This window comes from Mytilus edulis, chromosome 3 (genome assembly GCF_963676685.1).
Source record: "Mytilus edulis chromosome 3, xbMytEdul2.2, whole genome shotgun sequence".
Taxonomy (NCBI): domain Eukaryota; kingdom Metazoa; phylum Mollusca; class Bivalvia; order Mytilida; family Mytilidae; genus Mytilus; species Mytilus edulis.
The window spans coordinates 80,867,825-80,879,817 of record NC_092346.1 but is presented as its reverse complement, the minus strand read 5'-3'; the positions used below and the strand labels follow the sequence as shown (position 1 = coordinate 80,879,817).

General features: G+C 32.2%; 1 long non-coding RNA gene across 1 annotated transcript; it reads right to left on the bottom strand.

Moving 5' to 3' along the window:
• Positions 1-5,064: 5,064 nt before the first annotated feature.
• On the bottom strand, positions 5,065-10,156 carry LOC139517581 (uncharacterized). Its single transcript, XR_011663164.1, has 3 exons — positions 9,655-10,156; positions 7,775-7,862; positions 5,065-6,316 (listed from the first exon to the last, which is right to left on the bottom strand). It is a non-coding gene; the product is annotated as an uncharacterized lncRNA (long non-coding RNA).
• Between the last annotated feature and the right edge of the window lie 1,837 nt (positions 10,157-11,993).

Genomic DNA, 11,993 nt, shown 5'->3' with positions numbered 1-11,993 from the left:
GTATATGCTAGCTGCATGTTGATGTTCTGTGGTTGAAGTCGATAAAAAAACAAGCACTCATGGAGGCTGCCATTTTGGATGTTGTGGGTCAAACTATCATTTCGGATACTATCGTTACTTTTCATAGGGTCTACGAATAATCCAAAATGTTCCGAGTCTCTGACAGAAATCTGTCATAAGAATTTTTACCATTGCGAAAACCCAGACGTTTGCATGTAAAATTCAAGCGTCTGGGTAATCGAGACTATTTGTGAGATTGAATATTGAGAAACTACTGTTGCCTGATTTTCAATGTTAACCTGAATATGAACGATATGATGAATGCAACACTTGGTCGACTTATTTTCGCATTTTTTTAAATGTTCATATATTATTTTTTTCGCCACCTTATTTAAAGTATTAGATTTCCAAATCTTATCTTCTGCATCGCGCATTAAGTTTAAACTATTATCAAAGAAATTTTACAAGTGTTCTCTGTTCATTTTACAATTAAAGTTGTGAAATATAAATATATCCTGTAGAATTTGTAATCACTCATGCATGAATGCTTCAAATTCTTCGTTCCAGCTCTTGGACTACGTGTTTCTTTTTTGTTTTGAAATGGCTAGGGAGTATCTGATGAACTGCTTTCAATGCTTCAAAAGATGCGATAGAAAAAAGTCAATACAATATTACTATCCTACAGTGCTACATTAAAGTATTCACGACCAGAAGCTTTTAACTTTTGATTTAACGATTTTGTTTGATTTTGTTTTATTAGTTGTTTTTTCTTTCTTTGCGTTAAAGTTAACAATGCTTTGTACAGTTGGACAGACGACTAGAGGTAAACGATTATCTTGCATCTTCCGATTATATGAAATACCATTGTTACCACAGGAATGGGATGTCAAATATAAAATGACGGATGAAAATAAAATGTATGAAGGTTTAGCGAGTATAAGCATCTCTTAATTATGTTATTTAGGATACTACTGAAACTAGATGGTCTGATTCATATCTTGATCTGTAAAAAAATTTCTCGAAATTGACACAGCTGAGCTACTTACAACTAAGATCTTTGGACGATTTCAGGTCCCCTATTATCAACTTTCCGTTTCTTAGTAGAAGCATACCCTCTGTCACAAAGTATGACGTTTATATTGATATCAGTTAATACGGATATATGCGCGTGCTCCTGCATGATCACACACGGAATGACTACAATCTACACTAACATAAGATAATCGATCGCCAGCACAAATTGGATGCTCGATACAACGTGTCTTTATCTTACTCACCGTATGGCCTTTAACAATGAGCAAAACCCCTTGTCCATATGATTTTTTCATTTTTTTTTTTAAGATAGTATTTATCAAATGAATTTTACGTGATTGTATGATTGGAACATCGACAAACTCATGTTTCCTCTTATTTAGTCTGATTTTAAGCACATTTTGTGGAATTTTTGGTTTCATTTCTCTCACCTTCACAATTGATTTATTTTTCCAACTGTCTTGATTCGAACGCCACTGACGAGTCAAATATGAACCCATTGCGAAATCATAAGCACTGCCCTGATATCTTTGGTGGCTTTAAAAAAAAAAGATTGCAGTCTCAAAAATAACGAATTAAACTATGACTTTTATCGATAACTTGTTTTAAGCATGCTTATTATATGGAAGCGTATTGTAAACCACGAGTAGCCGAATTATTCTTGTATTGATTTTAAATAGAATATATAAAAAAAACGGACATAAAAGACAAATAAAAAAGATATAAAGATAATGTCTGTGATTTCTCACGTCTAACTTCTGATCGTGGACTGAAAACGAATTTGTAACTGAGACTATAGATACCCTGCTTCGAAAGTATCAAAATAGTAATAGCAATGTATCTAAATGGCATCAACTTAATGTCCTGTGTAAAAATATTTTCTTCTTTCTTGTATAGCAGATTTGGCTTATTTTTCATTTTAGTAAAACATTATCTTCAGAAATATTGTGATGAGGTATATTCAACCAGTGGCGTCATGGATTATGAACAATTCTAAAGATCTACTCGAAAATGCTCCAGAGTCCTTCAGTAATTGGCAAAATCAAAAGTTCAAACATATCAAACAAATTAATAACAACTGTCATATTACTGACTTGGTACATGCATTTTCTTATGTAGAAAATGTTGGATTAAACCTGGTTTTATAGCTAACAAAAAAAAAACATTAGTCAAGAGGATATTATGAAAATGCTGGTCTTTTTGGTGGATAGCTTATTTTTTTTTACTGTGGTTGATTGGTATTCTAACAGACAGTTGGTTTTCCAATGGGCATTACTGGTGCGCCTCTACTGGCAAACTTGTAGTGTTTTTTTTCTCTCTCTCTTATACCAAGCATAAACTAGACAGTATTTATTCAAAGACAAAATGACAAAGTATTTCACAAAGTTCTATTTTGCTTTCAGATATATTGATGATGTTCTGATAGTCAATAACCCACATGCAAGTTAGTGATTGCATTATGAATATGCCAGTAAACTTGATCTAGCAAGTCTGCCATATATCTTGATCTTTTATTCGTTGACGCTGATGGACGATTTCAAACTAGAACCTATGACAAACTTGACGATGTCAAACTCCTTCTGTAGTTCATGCGATTCCTTCATTTTTGTAGGATTTTTTTCAGATAGTCTTTATTGATAAATGAAATTTGATTCTGTTGTCTCTTATTTTATAGCACACATGTTCTTTTCTTTCATGTTTAGAACATTTGTTTCTGTTTCATATTTTATGACATTTTTCAAAGGCAGAATATGTCCTCTTCTATCACATAAAACTGTTGTATTGACAATACCAAACATCGTTTCTTCAAACGAGACCAACGAAATTTTTAGAAAATTAGACATGCTCAAATTGAACTTGCTATAGCCTTGACTTATGTTGTAATATTGTCTATTTATTACATTAAAAAATCAGGATTCCGATTCAAAGTTTTCCATTTGTTTTCTTTTCTATTTAAGCAATATTGGAAAAAGCACCTAGACCTAATAGACAAATATTCATTGTCCACTTCACAAATGATAAAAAATGCTCTTGAGTTATAAATACATGATGCTTGAGATGAGTATCTTTTTAATTTACTTTAGAAATTTAGCTGTAGTAAAACCATTCAACAGACTGGTCCTGAGTTGTGACACAAAGTAATTTTTCTAGTTAGTTTACCCTAATATTTTTTTTTATCCCCCCCCCCCCCCCACCCACTGTATCGAGAAAGGTTGTACTGTATACGGTACTTTTTATGAACGACAAAGACTTTTTGTTGACGTCTTTGCTAGATTAATTTTTTTTTTTTTTCGAGCGTCACTGATGAGTCTTTTGTAGACGAAACGAGCGTCTGGCGCAAATTCAAAATTTCAATCCTGGTATCTATGATGAGTTTATTGTATTTTATGATTTTATTAGCCAGGTTTGTTGTATGTTTATATGTGTAATGAATGTTTACACAATTTGGGCTGCTGTATCTCAATTATTGTGAAAATAACCTGTTATGTCTTTTTGGGTTGATCACCCAATTTGATCAATGAAACGAATCTATAAACAACTGTCATACAAGTAAGACCAATTTCCTCGGAAAGTATTTTTCACTTGTTCCGTTGATAGATAACGTCTGATGTTGTCAGTTTTTATAAACTTCCCCTTTTTAGCTCACCTGGCCCGGAAGGCCAAGTGAGCTTTTCTCATCACTTGGCGTCCGTCGTCCGTCGTCCGTCGTCTGTCGTCGTCCGGCGTCGTTAACTTTTACAAAAATCTTCTCCTCTGAAACTACTGGGCCAAATTTAACCAAACTTGGCCATAATCATCATTGGGGTATCTAGTTTAAAAACTGTGTCCGGTGACCCGGCCAACCAACCAAGATGGCCGCCATGGCTAAAATTAGAACATAGGGGTAAAATGCAGTTTTTGGCTTATAACTCAAAAACCAAAGCATTTAGAGCAAATCTGACGGGGTAATATTGTTCATCAGGTCAAGATCTATCTGCCCTGAAATTTTCAGATGAATCGGACATTCCGTTGTTGGGTTGCTGCCCCTGAAATTGTAATTTTAAGGAAATTTTGCTGTTTTTGGTTATTATCTTGAATATTATTATAGATAGAGATACACTTTAAACAGCAATAATGTTCAGCAAAGTAAGATGTACAAATAAGTCAACATGACCAAAATGGTCAGTTGACCACTTTAGGAGTTATTGCCCTTTATAGTCAATTTTTAACCATTTTTCGTAAATCTTAGTAATCTTTTAGAAAAATCTTCTCCTCTGAAACTACTGGGCCAAATTTAACCAAACTTAGCCATAATCATCATTGGGGTATCTAGTTAAAAAAATGTGTCCGGTAACTCGACCAACAAACCAAGATGGCCGCCATGGCTAAAAATAGAACATGGGGTAAAATGCAGTTTTTGGCTTATAACTCAAAAACCAAAGCATTAAGAGCAAATCTGACAGGAAGTAAAATTGTTGATCAGGTTACGATCTATCTGCCCTGGAATTTTCAGATGAATCGGATAATCGGTTGTTAGGTTGCTGCCCCTGAATTGGTAATTTTGAGGAAATTTTGCTGTTTTTTTTGTTATTATCTTGAATATTATTATAGATAGAGATAAACTGTAAACAGCAATAATGTACAGCAAAGTAAGAACTAAAAATAAGTCAGTATGACCAAAATAATGAATTGACCCCCTAAGGAGTTATTGCCCTTCATAGTCAATTTTTAACAATTTTCTTAAAATTTGAAGATTTTCAATAACATTTTCCACAGAAAGTACTGTTATAGCAGCAACAATGTTTAGTAAAGTAAGATCTACAAACACATCACCATCACCAAAACACAATTTTGTCATGAATCCATTTGTGTCCATTGTTTAATATTCACATAGACCAAGGTGAGCGACACAGGCTCTTTAGAGCCTCTAGTTGAATTTCCTTGGAAATCGGTATTTTTGTAATACTTTTTTGAAAAGAGAATTGAAATAATGTGCAAAACTGTAAAAAATATGTATAAAACAAGATAGATCAAATTCTTAAACAAACAAAAAATATATATCAAAGATTTATTAGAACACAAAAACAACAATAAGGGCGAAGTAAAACATGCTGGCTACATTAAAGAGCTTAATCAAAGAGGTATTATTGTAGTATTGGACTAAAGACAGAAATATCATTATTCGTTTTTTTATGTATATATATCCAAAATGAAATGTATATCAACACTTTATTTTCCTTAAACAAACGAATCACAATGTTCTAGGACGGAGGTTATTCGTTTTATAAGGATTGTATATAGAAAAAAATGTGAACAGAACAGATACAACATCATACAACTTTGAAGTTATGGAAATTGAATTATCAACAATTTTTGAAAAAATCAATAGAAAAAAGATGGACAATACTCCAATTGAAAATGGAAATTAACAAGTACAATTTTCTGGAGGTAGCCCGAGTTATCCCTCATGAGAAGGGAATTAATCAAACCTTTTTGGTAAATAGAAAATAAGTTTAAAAACCATTTTTATATCTGAGGTAGTTTCATTTTGAGCTTGGCAGTTTTTCCCATTAAGATGGTGGTCACATTTCGTATACTTCCGCTCTACCTTTACCTAGTTGTTCTTAACAAACTAAATTACATATAATATATATACACACATATATATATACGAAATCCTTTCTAACAATGTCGTGTATTTTGTTTTTAACAAAATAATCGCCAGGATGTATACGTTATAATAATGTCAATATTCTTGTACTAATTTGATGAACTACATGTTACCAATTGCATCAATTCACCATTATATCCATGCATCATATACCAGTAACTGGTTTACAAATCGGTTAAAAACTCTATTTCCAAAAACCAATTGTGCTGCTATGCTATGAACGGGGATTTTACCACTGATAATGTTCGTTTCAAGTTATCAGCTGATACTCCAGAAATTCTTTTTAACTTATGCCATAAAATCCAAACACGTTTGTTTTCTTCATTGGATATAACAGTGACACATCTGACAAAGATGCCTCAATAGTCTGGTCTTTTTCAAGTCTCACGGCCATAAAAAAATAACTACTCTCGAAAACTTCCCTCTGTTTGTGCTTAAAATTCACCCATTTGGTAAATAGAGTTGTGTATCCTCTTTTTATTGTGTGCACTATAAAATCGTCAGACGTTTTGTGGTTGGATTTCATTTGTAATATGTTAAATATTAACATTATTCCTGTAGAAGGAATACTTAATCCATCAGTTTGATTACATATGCTATCTCCGGTATTGCTTTTCCATCTTAAATGGTCACCTAAAATAACAGACAATAATTCAGTTTATCTTATCCGGGTTTCTACCAAAGACATTTATATTGTTAACACTGTGTTTTGATTAGTATTGTTTTCTTTTCTTTCTTTGGTTTCTATGAGTATTTAAAATCGTAAGAACCTCACGAAACATCAGGATTTTTATGTTGACGGCAATGATACAGAAACCCAACAACACAAATACCAAATAGACATGGATAGTCAGCAAACAATAGAAGGTGTCTACATAAAACATTTTTATTATTTCAAGCGGATAGTCTCATGAGTCAGTGCTAGTTTTCCTGATGGTCCTCAAAATAAATCAAATATACATTACATACGGAATACAAAACAAGATAAGGGAAAAATTTATACACAATTACTGAATATAACCTTTTTATGTCATTTGGCTTTTTCTGATACCAAATATGTTGGTAATATATACAGCTGTCATGGAATATCAAATATTTTATTACATAAGTTCCAATCAGATGCACTATTGTTGAATATTATTTCCAATATAAGAATATTACAGTATTTGTTTAGGATAACGAATATGTGTTCCAACAGAAAAAGATATTTCTTATATAGTTATGTCTATAATAGTTATCAAAGGTACCAGGATTATAATTTAGTACGCCAGACGCGCGTTTCGTCTGCATAAGCTCATCAGTGAGTCTCATATCAAAATATTTATAAAGCCAAACAATTACAAAGTTCAAGAGCATTGAGGATCCAAAATTCCAAAATGTTGTGCCAAATACGGCTTAGGTAATCTATGCCTGGAAAAAGAAAATCCTTATTTTTTCGAAAAATTCAAAGTTTTGTAAACAGAACATTTATAAAAATGACCACATTATTGAAATTCATGTCAACACCGAAGTGTTGACTACTGGAGTGGTGATAACCTCGGGGACGAAACGTACACCAGCAGTGGCATCGACATATAACAATTTTTTTTAGAAATAATTTCTATAAGCAGAAACAAATATTCTTTGTCAAAGTTACTCATAACCACCATTGTTCTTTCATTATATATTAATAGATTGACATAGGGCCAGCTGAAGGACGCCTCCGGGTGCGGAAATTTCTCGCTACATTGAAGACCTGTTGGTGACCCTCTGCTGTTGTTTTTTATTTGGTCGGGTTGTTGTCTCTTTGACACATTCCCCATTTCCATTCTCAATTTTATAAAAAAAAAAAACCACCTATATTTAGTTTTGAAATTTTGTGTTGCTTCATTGTACCAAATTGGTATGCAAAAATAGCGAAATAAATATATATTATCCTAAAACACAAAAAGGACTCATAATATTACCATTTTTCAAGGAATTATAAACTGACGGACAATATGGTGTTTGACATCAGCCAATGAATTAAGTTTCAGAAAGTTTTGTAAACACAAATAAGGAAAGCTTCTTACTTTTTCTTAATTTAATGAAATTCGAAATACTAAACCATACCTTTTATTGATCTAGGATTTAGGTAACAAGTTCCATTTCTATCTGATTTATCTATGGTGGCATTGTTCCTATGGAATTCAAATGACATCTAGAAATAAACATTTTACACGTGATCACATGTTGATAAAAATAAACTAATAAAAATACGTTAGAAACTAATAAAAAAAAACTTCCTAAAAAAATTACCTGCATTACGAAATTATTATTTAAATTATGAAATCATTGTTCAAATCACCTGCATGCTTAAATTTGTGTAATCCGCGATAACAACTGAAAATGAAACCAGAGAAGTTATTGTTTGAAAAGAAAAAAAAAGAAAATTTTCAGCAAAAACCCCGATATTGAAATTTTCGACTGACGACAACAATTTCTGATACATTCAATGCCATAAATAAAGGCAACAGTAGTATACCGCTGTTACATACATAAAAACGAACTTTTTGAAAACAACTGCCATATTCCTGACTTTGTACAGGATATTTTTTAAAGACACATGATGGGTTCCACCTGGTTTTATGACTAGCCAAACCTTCCACTTATATGACAATGTTAAAAAAAATCATTTGAATGACAACACTACGCAAAAGATATACAAAACAAACAAACGCAAGATGCCTTGAAAAGTGAAGTGAAATATACCACATGGGATCTTATATGTGAAATACACACTGACAACGCTATGATAAACGACGAAATGACAAACAACAGTTTACAAAACAAAACATAGAAAACTAAAGACTGAGCAACACGAACCCCCTAAAACAGGGGGGGGGGGGGTCGGAAGGATAAGCAAATTAAAAGTATAAAATAAGAGTCATTGTATAACATCAAAACAGAAAGAGGCTAAAAGAAGCAGGTAAAGTTGTATATACAGGCTACTCTTTGCGTCGAGTTGCTCTGTTTGCAATTTAATAAAAATAAAACATGATTCCACAATCATTGAAAATACAGTAGATGTACACCTTAACAACATTATTGTATTCCGTCTATTTTGTTAGGAAGACAAAATAACAGGAATAAGACATAATTTTCCGATAATTCACAATCAAACATTAGGTAAAATTGGAAGGATTAGAAAACTATTAGCATGGACTTACTTTGAAAAATGTTGACGTCAACTCCCGGTTAATAATTCAAAACATAGACGACAAAATATCAAATGTAACACACTTTATTGTCATTTTGGGATTGGGGTCAAATTTCAAGGATTTAAAATGGGTATAAAAAAAGATATAATGATTATACAAATTAGTCTAAACATAGAAAAGTTTTGTAAAAAGAATAAACGAAAATCAATTTCTTTTATTGAGATTTATTTTGTTCAGTTTAGTTTACAACTGTAGGAGGAGAGGATCGTATCAAAACGATCAGTCAAGATGATGATAAAAATTGTTTAAAACAATCGTGCTTATCACATGTGTTCATTTCATGTTTTTCCATGACCAAAAGTTTTCAAGACGTCATTCCAGAGCAGTCAAGCTAATCTCGACGATGTACAACAATCACGGAATAAGCCTAAGGCATAATGGAAAAGGGATCAGAAGTAGGTCTGTTGTTTAAATGAATAAATGGATTTTGATTAAATAAGTTAGAAAAAAAAGCTGGGATTCAAAACAATTAAAACATTTATATAACAAATTTGAAAATTGCTCATACCAAACTTAGTTTATACAGATTCCTATCTATATTATACTATATAGATACAAATCTGTCTCAGGATGAGAGGCCTTATTTCAGATTATTTAATATGATATATTTATGTTTGCCCAAACGTTGTATTTATTTCAATATTTTGAAATCAACATTTCCAAAAAAAAATGCATTATAGAGTGAGTGAAATAATAGAAATACTCCGAATTATAAATATGTGAAGTACTTACCAACTGCAGAAACAATGTAACAGCAGGAACCGATTTTTTCATACACATTTGTAATTTGCTGTCATTGCAAGGCAGAATTATTGTACTGTTCATCATTTGTTCGACTTGACTATTTGTTTCAGGTGTGTACACTTTGATTTCGAGCAACAGGATTAGGCATCCAGCAAAAAGAGAGAAAGCTGACAATGTAAGCAGTACAATTGCAACTTTATGTTTGCTCATATGATGTTTTTCGATCCATTTATGGAAACATTTGTTTCTGTCGGTTTTGATAAGTGGTAAATAATTATCCATTATTATTTTTTAGTACAGCTTTCTGTTATGAATAGAATCAGGTTTATCAATTGAGATAAGAAAAATATAAATTTTGGGGAACCCTATCTTTTTAAAACTCTAAAGTACAACAAAGAAGGTGACCCAAGAGGACTTTTTCTGAGTAACTATCTACATTTACACAGAATTTATAGAAGTATTGGTTTTGAAAAACCTCAGGACTGACTAATGTTATCAAATCAAATAAGGTAGTTATATCTTCACAACGGATTTACCTGTAAACACATCAGGAAGTAAGAGGATTTCAATGAATGCACTATTACTCATAAAATTGAAGATTTACTTCAGTGTATTTTGGACTTCATAAAGGATAAAAATCACTTGATCAATTATCACGAACATTATACTTGAATGATCATTATTTCGTAACAAAGTTTTATGTTAATAATTAACTTGTTGATATGCCCAATATGTATAACATGAATTATCATTGACATTGTTATAATTATAATTTTTATTAATTATCTTTAAAGTTTTCGAAATACTAAGGATTTTCTACCCCAGGAAGATTGCCTTATCTGTATTTGGCAAAACCTTTTGGGATTTTTATTTGTCAATGCTCTCAAACTTCATACTTTATTTGGCCTTTTAAAGTCTTTTGATTCGGGGTTCACTGATGAGTTTTTGATAGACAAAACTCGCATCTGGCGTTAAAAACTTTTTATAATTATTGTAGTTGCCCATACATTATTGAAAACAACATAATTAACAAATCTGACGGACATATAATATTGTGTTTTTGTAAATGATTTTGTGGCACACTATCACAAATATTTAGGATGGTGGCTGAGATTAATCGTATTGTATCCCCTCGTTTTTCCGAAGCGTTTGCGTTTAACCTCAATAGTATTACTAAAACATAAATATTTGAAATCCAGGGATTCATTTATTTTTAGAATCATTAAGAGCTAAATTGTCAAATGGGACATGAAACAAAGTGCCAGATCTATCAAAGGTAAATTTTGTCTGAGGGATTCGGAACCTTAGTTTCTTCGTATTTATTAATTTATTGACGGGGGATGTTTTTTAAAGTATGTTATTAATTCATGTCAGTATCGAAGCACTGACTACTGAGCTGAATCAGATAATGCACTTAGTATAAATAAGAAGATGTGGTATGTGTGACCTTTTTATGGTATATTCAAAGTATACACTTGAGGTGTAAAAGGGGAATGTGTCAAAGAAACAATCTGACCAACGAGCAGAATTTTTTGAGAATTTGACCCAAAAGTAAAGTTGATATCATCTCTTTGAAAAATTTACTGACGCCATCATAATTGTCAGACCATAATGGAATATTTTTGTCAGAAATTACTATGTTCCATTTGTCTTAGCCATAATTACATCTTCCTATCATCGTTATGCCGTTGCCGAAATCGACATATCCTCAAACTTGATTTGAAATGAGATACACACGAGATGTCAAAAATGAAACATGAATCTTTCAGGGAGCATGAAATCATATCGGTGTTGATTCGTGTTGATCAATCCTTGTTTGTTAAGGAGTGCGAACCCGTATTTCACGGTGCAGTCTAACTTATATACCTAATCATTATATGTAAAAAATAAATTACTGAGAGTACTTGGTAACAAAGTCCCTGACTTAGTAGTTGACCTGATATACATAGATTACGTTCGTTGAAATCAAACATTTTTCTACAGACAGGAGCATAGCGAACGAGTTGGGAAAATGGACGTCAAGTTGGTTACCTATTCCCTATTCCCTATTCGTTACCTATTCCCTATTCCATATTCGTTACCTATTCGTTACCTATTCCCTATTCCCTATTCGTTACCTATTCCCTATTCCCTATTCGTTACCTATTCCCTATTCCCTATTCGTTACCTATTCCCTATTCCCTATTCGTTACCTATTCGTTACCTTTTCCCTATTCCCTATTCGTTACCTATTCGTGACTTATTGTTTTTGCTCAGTTCTTATTATTTTTATTCTTCTTCTTCTTCCTCTTCTTCCTCTTCTTCCTCTTCTTCTTCCGCCACTTTAA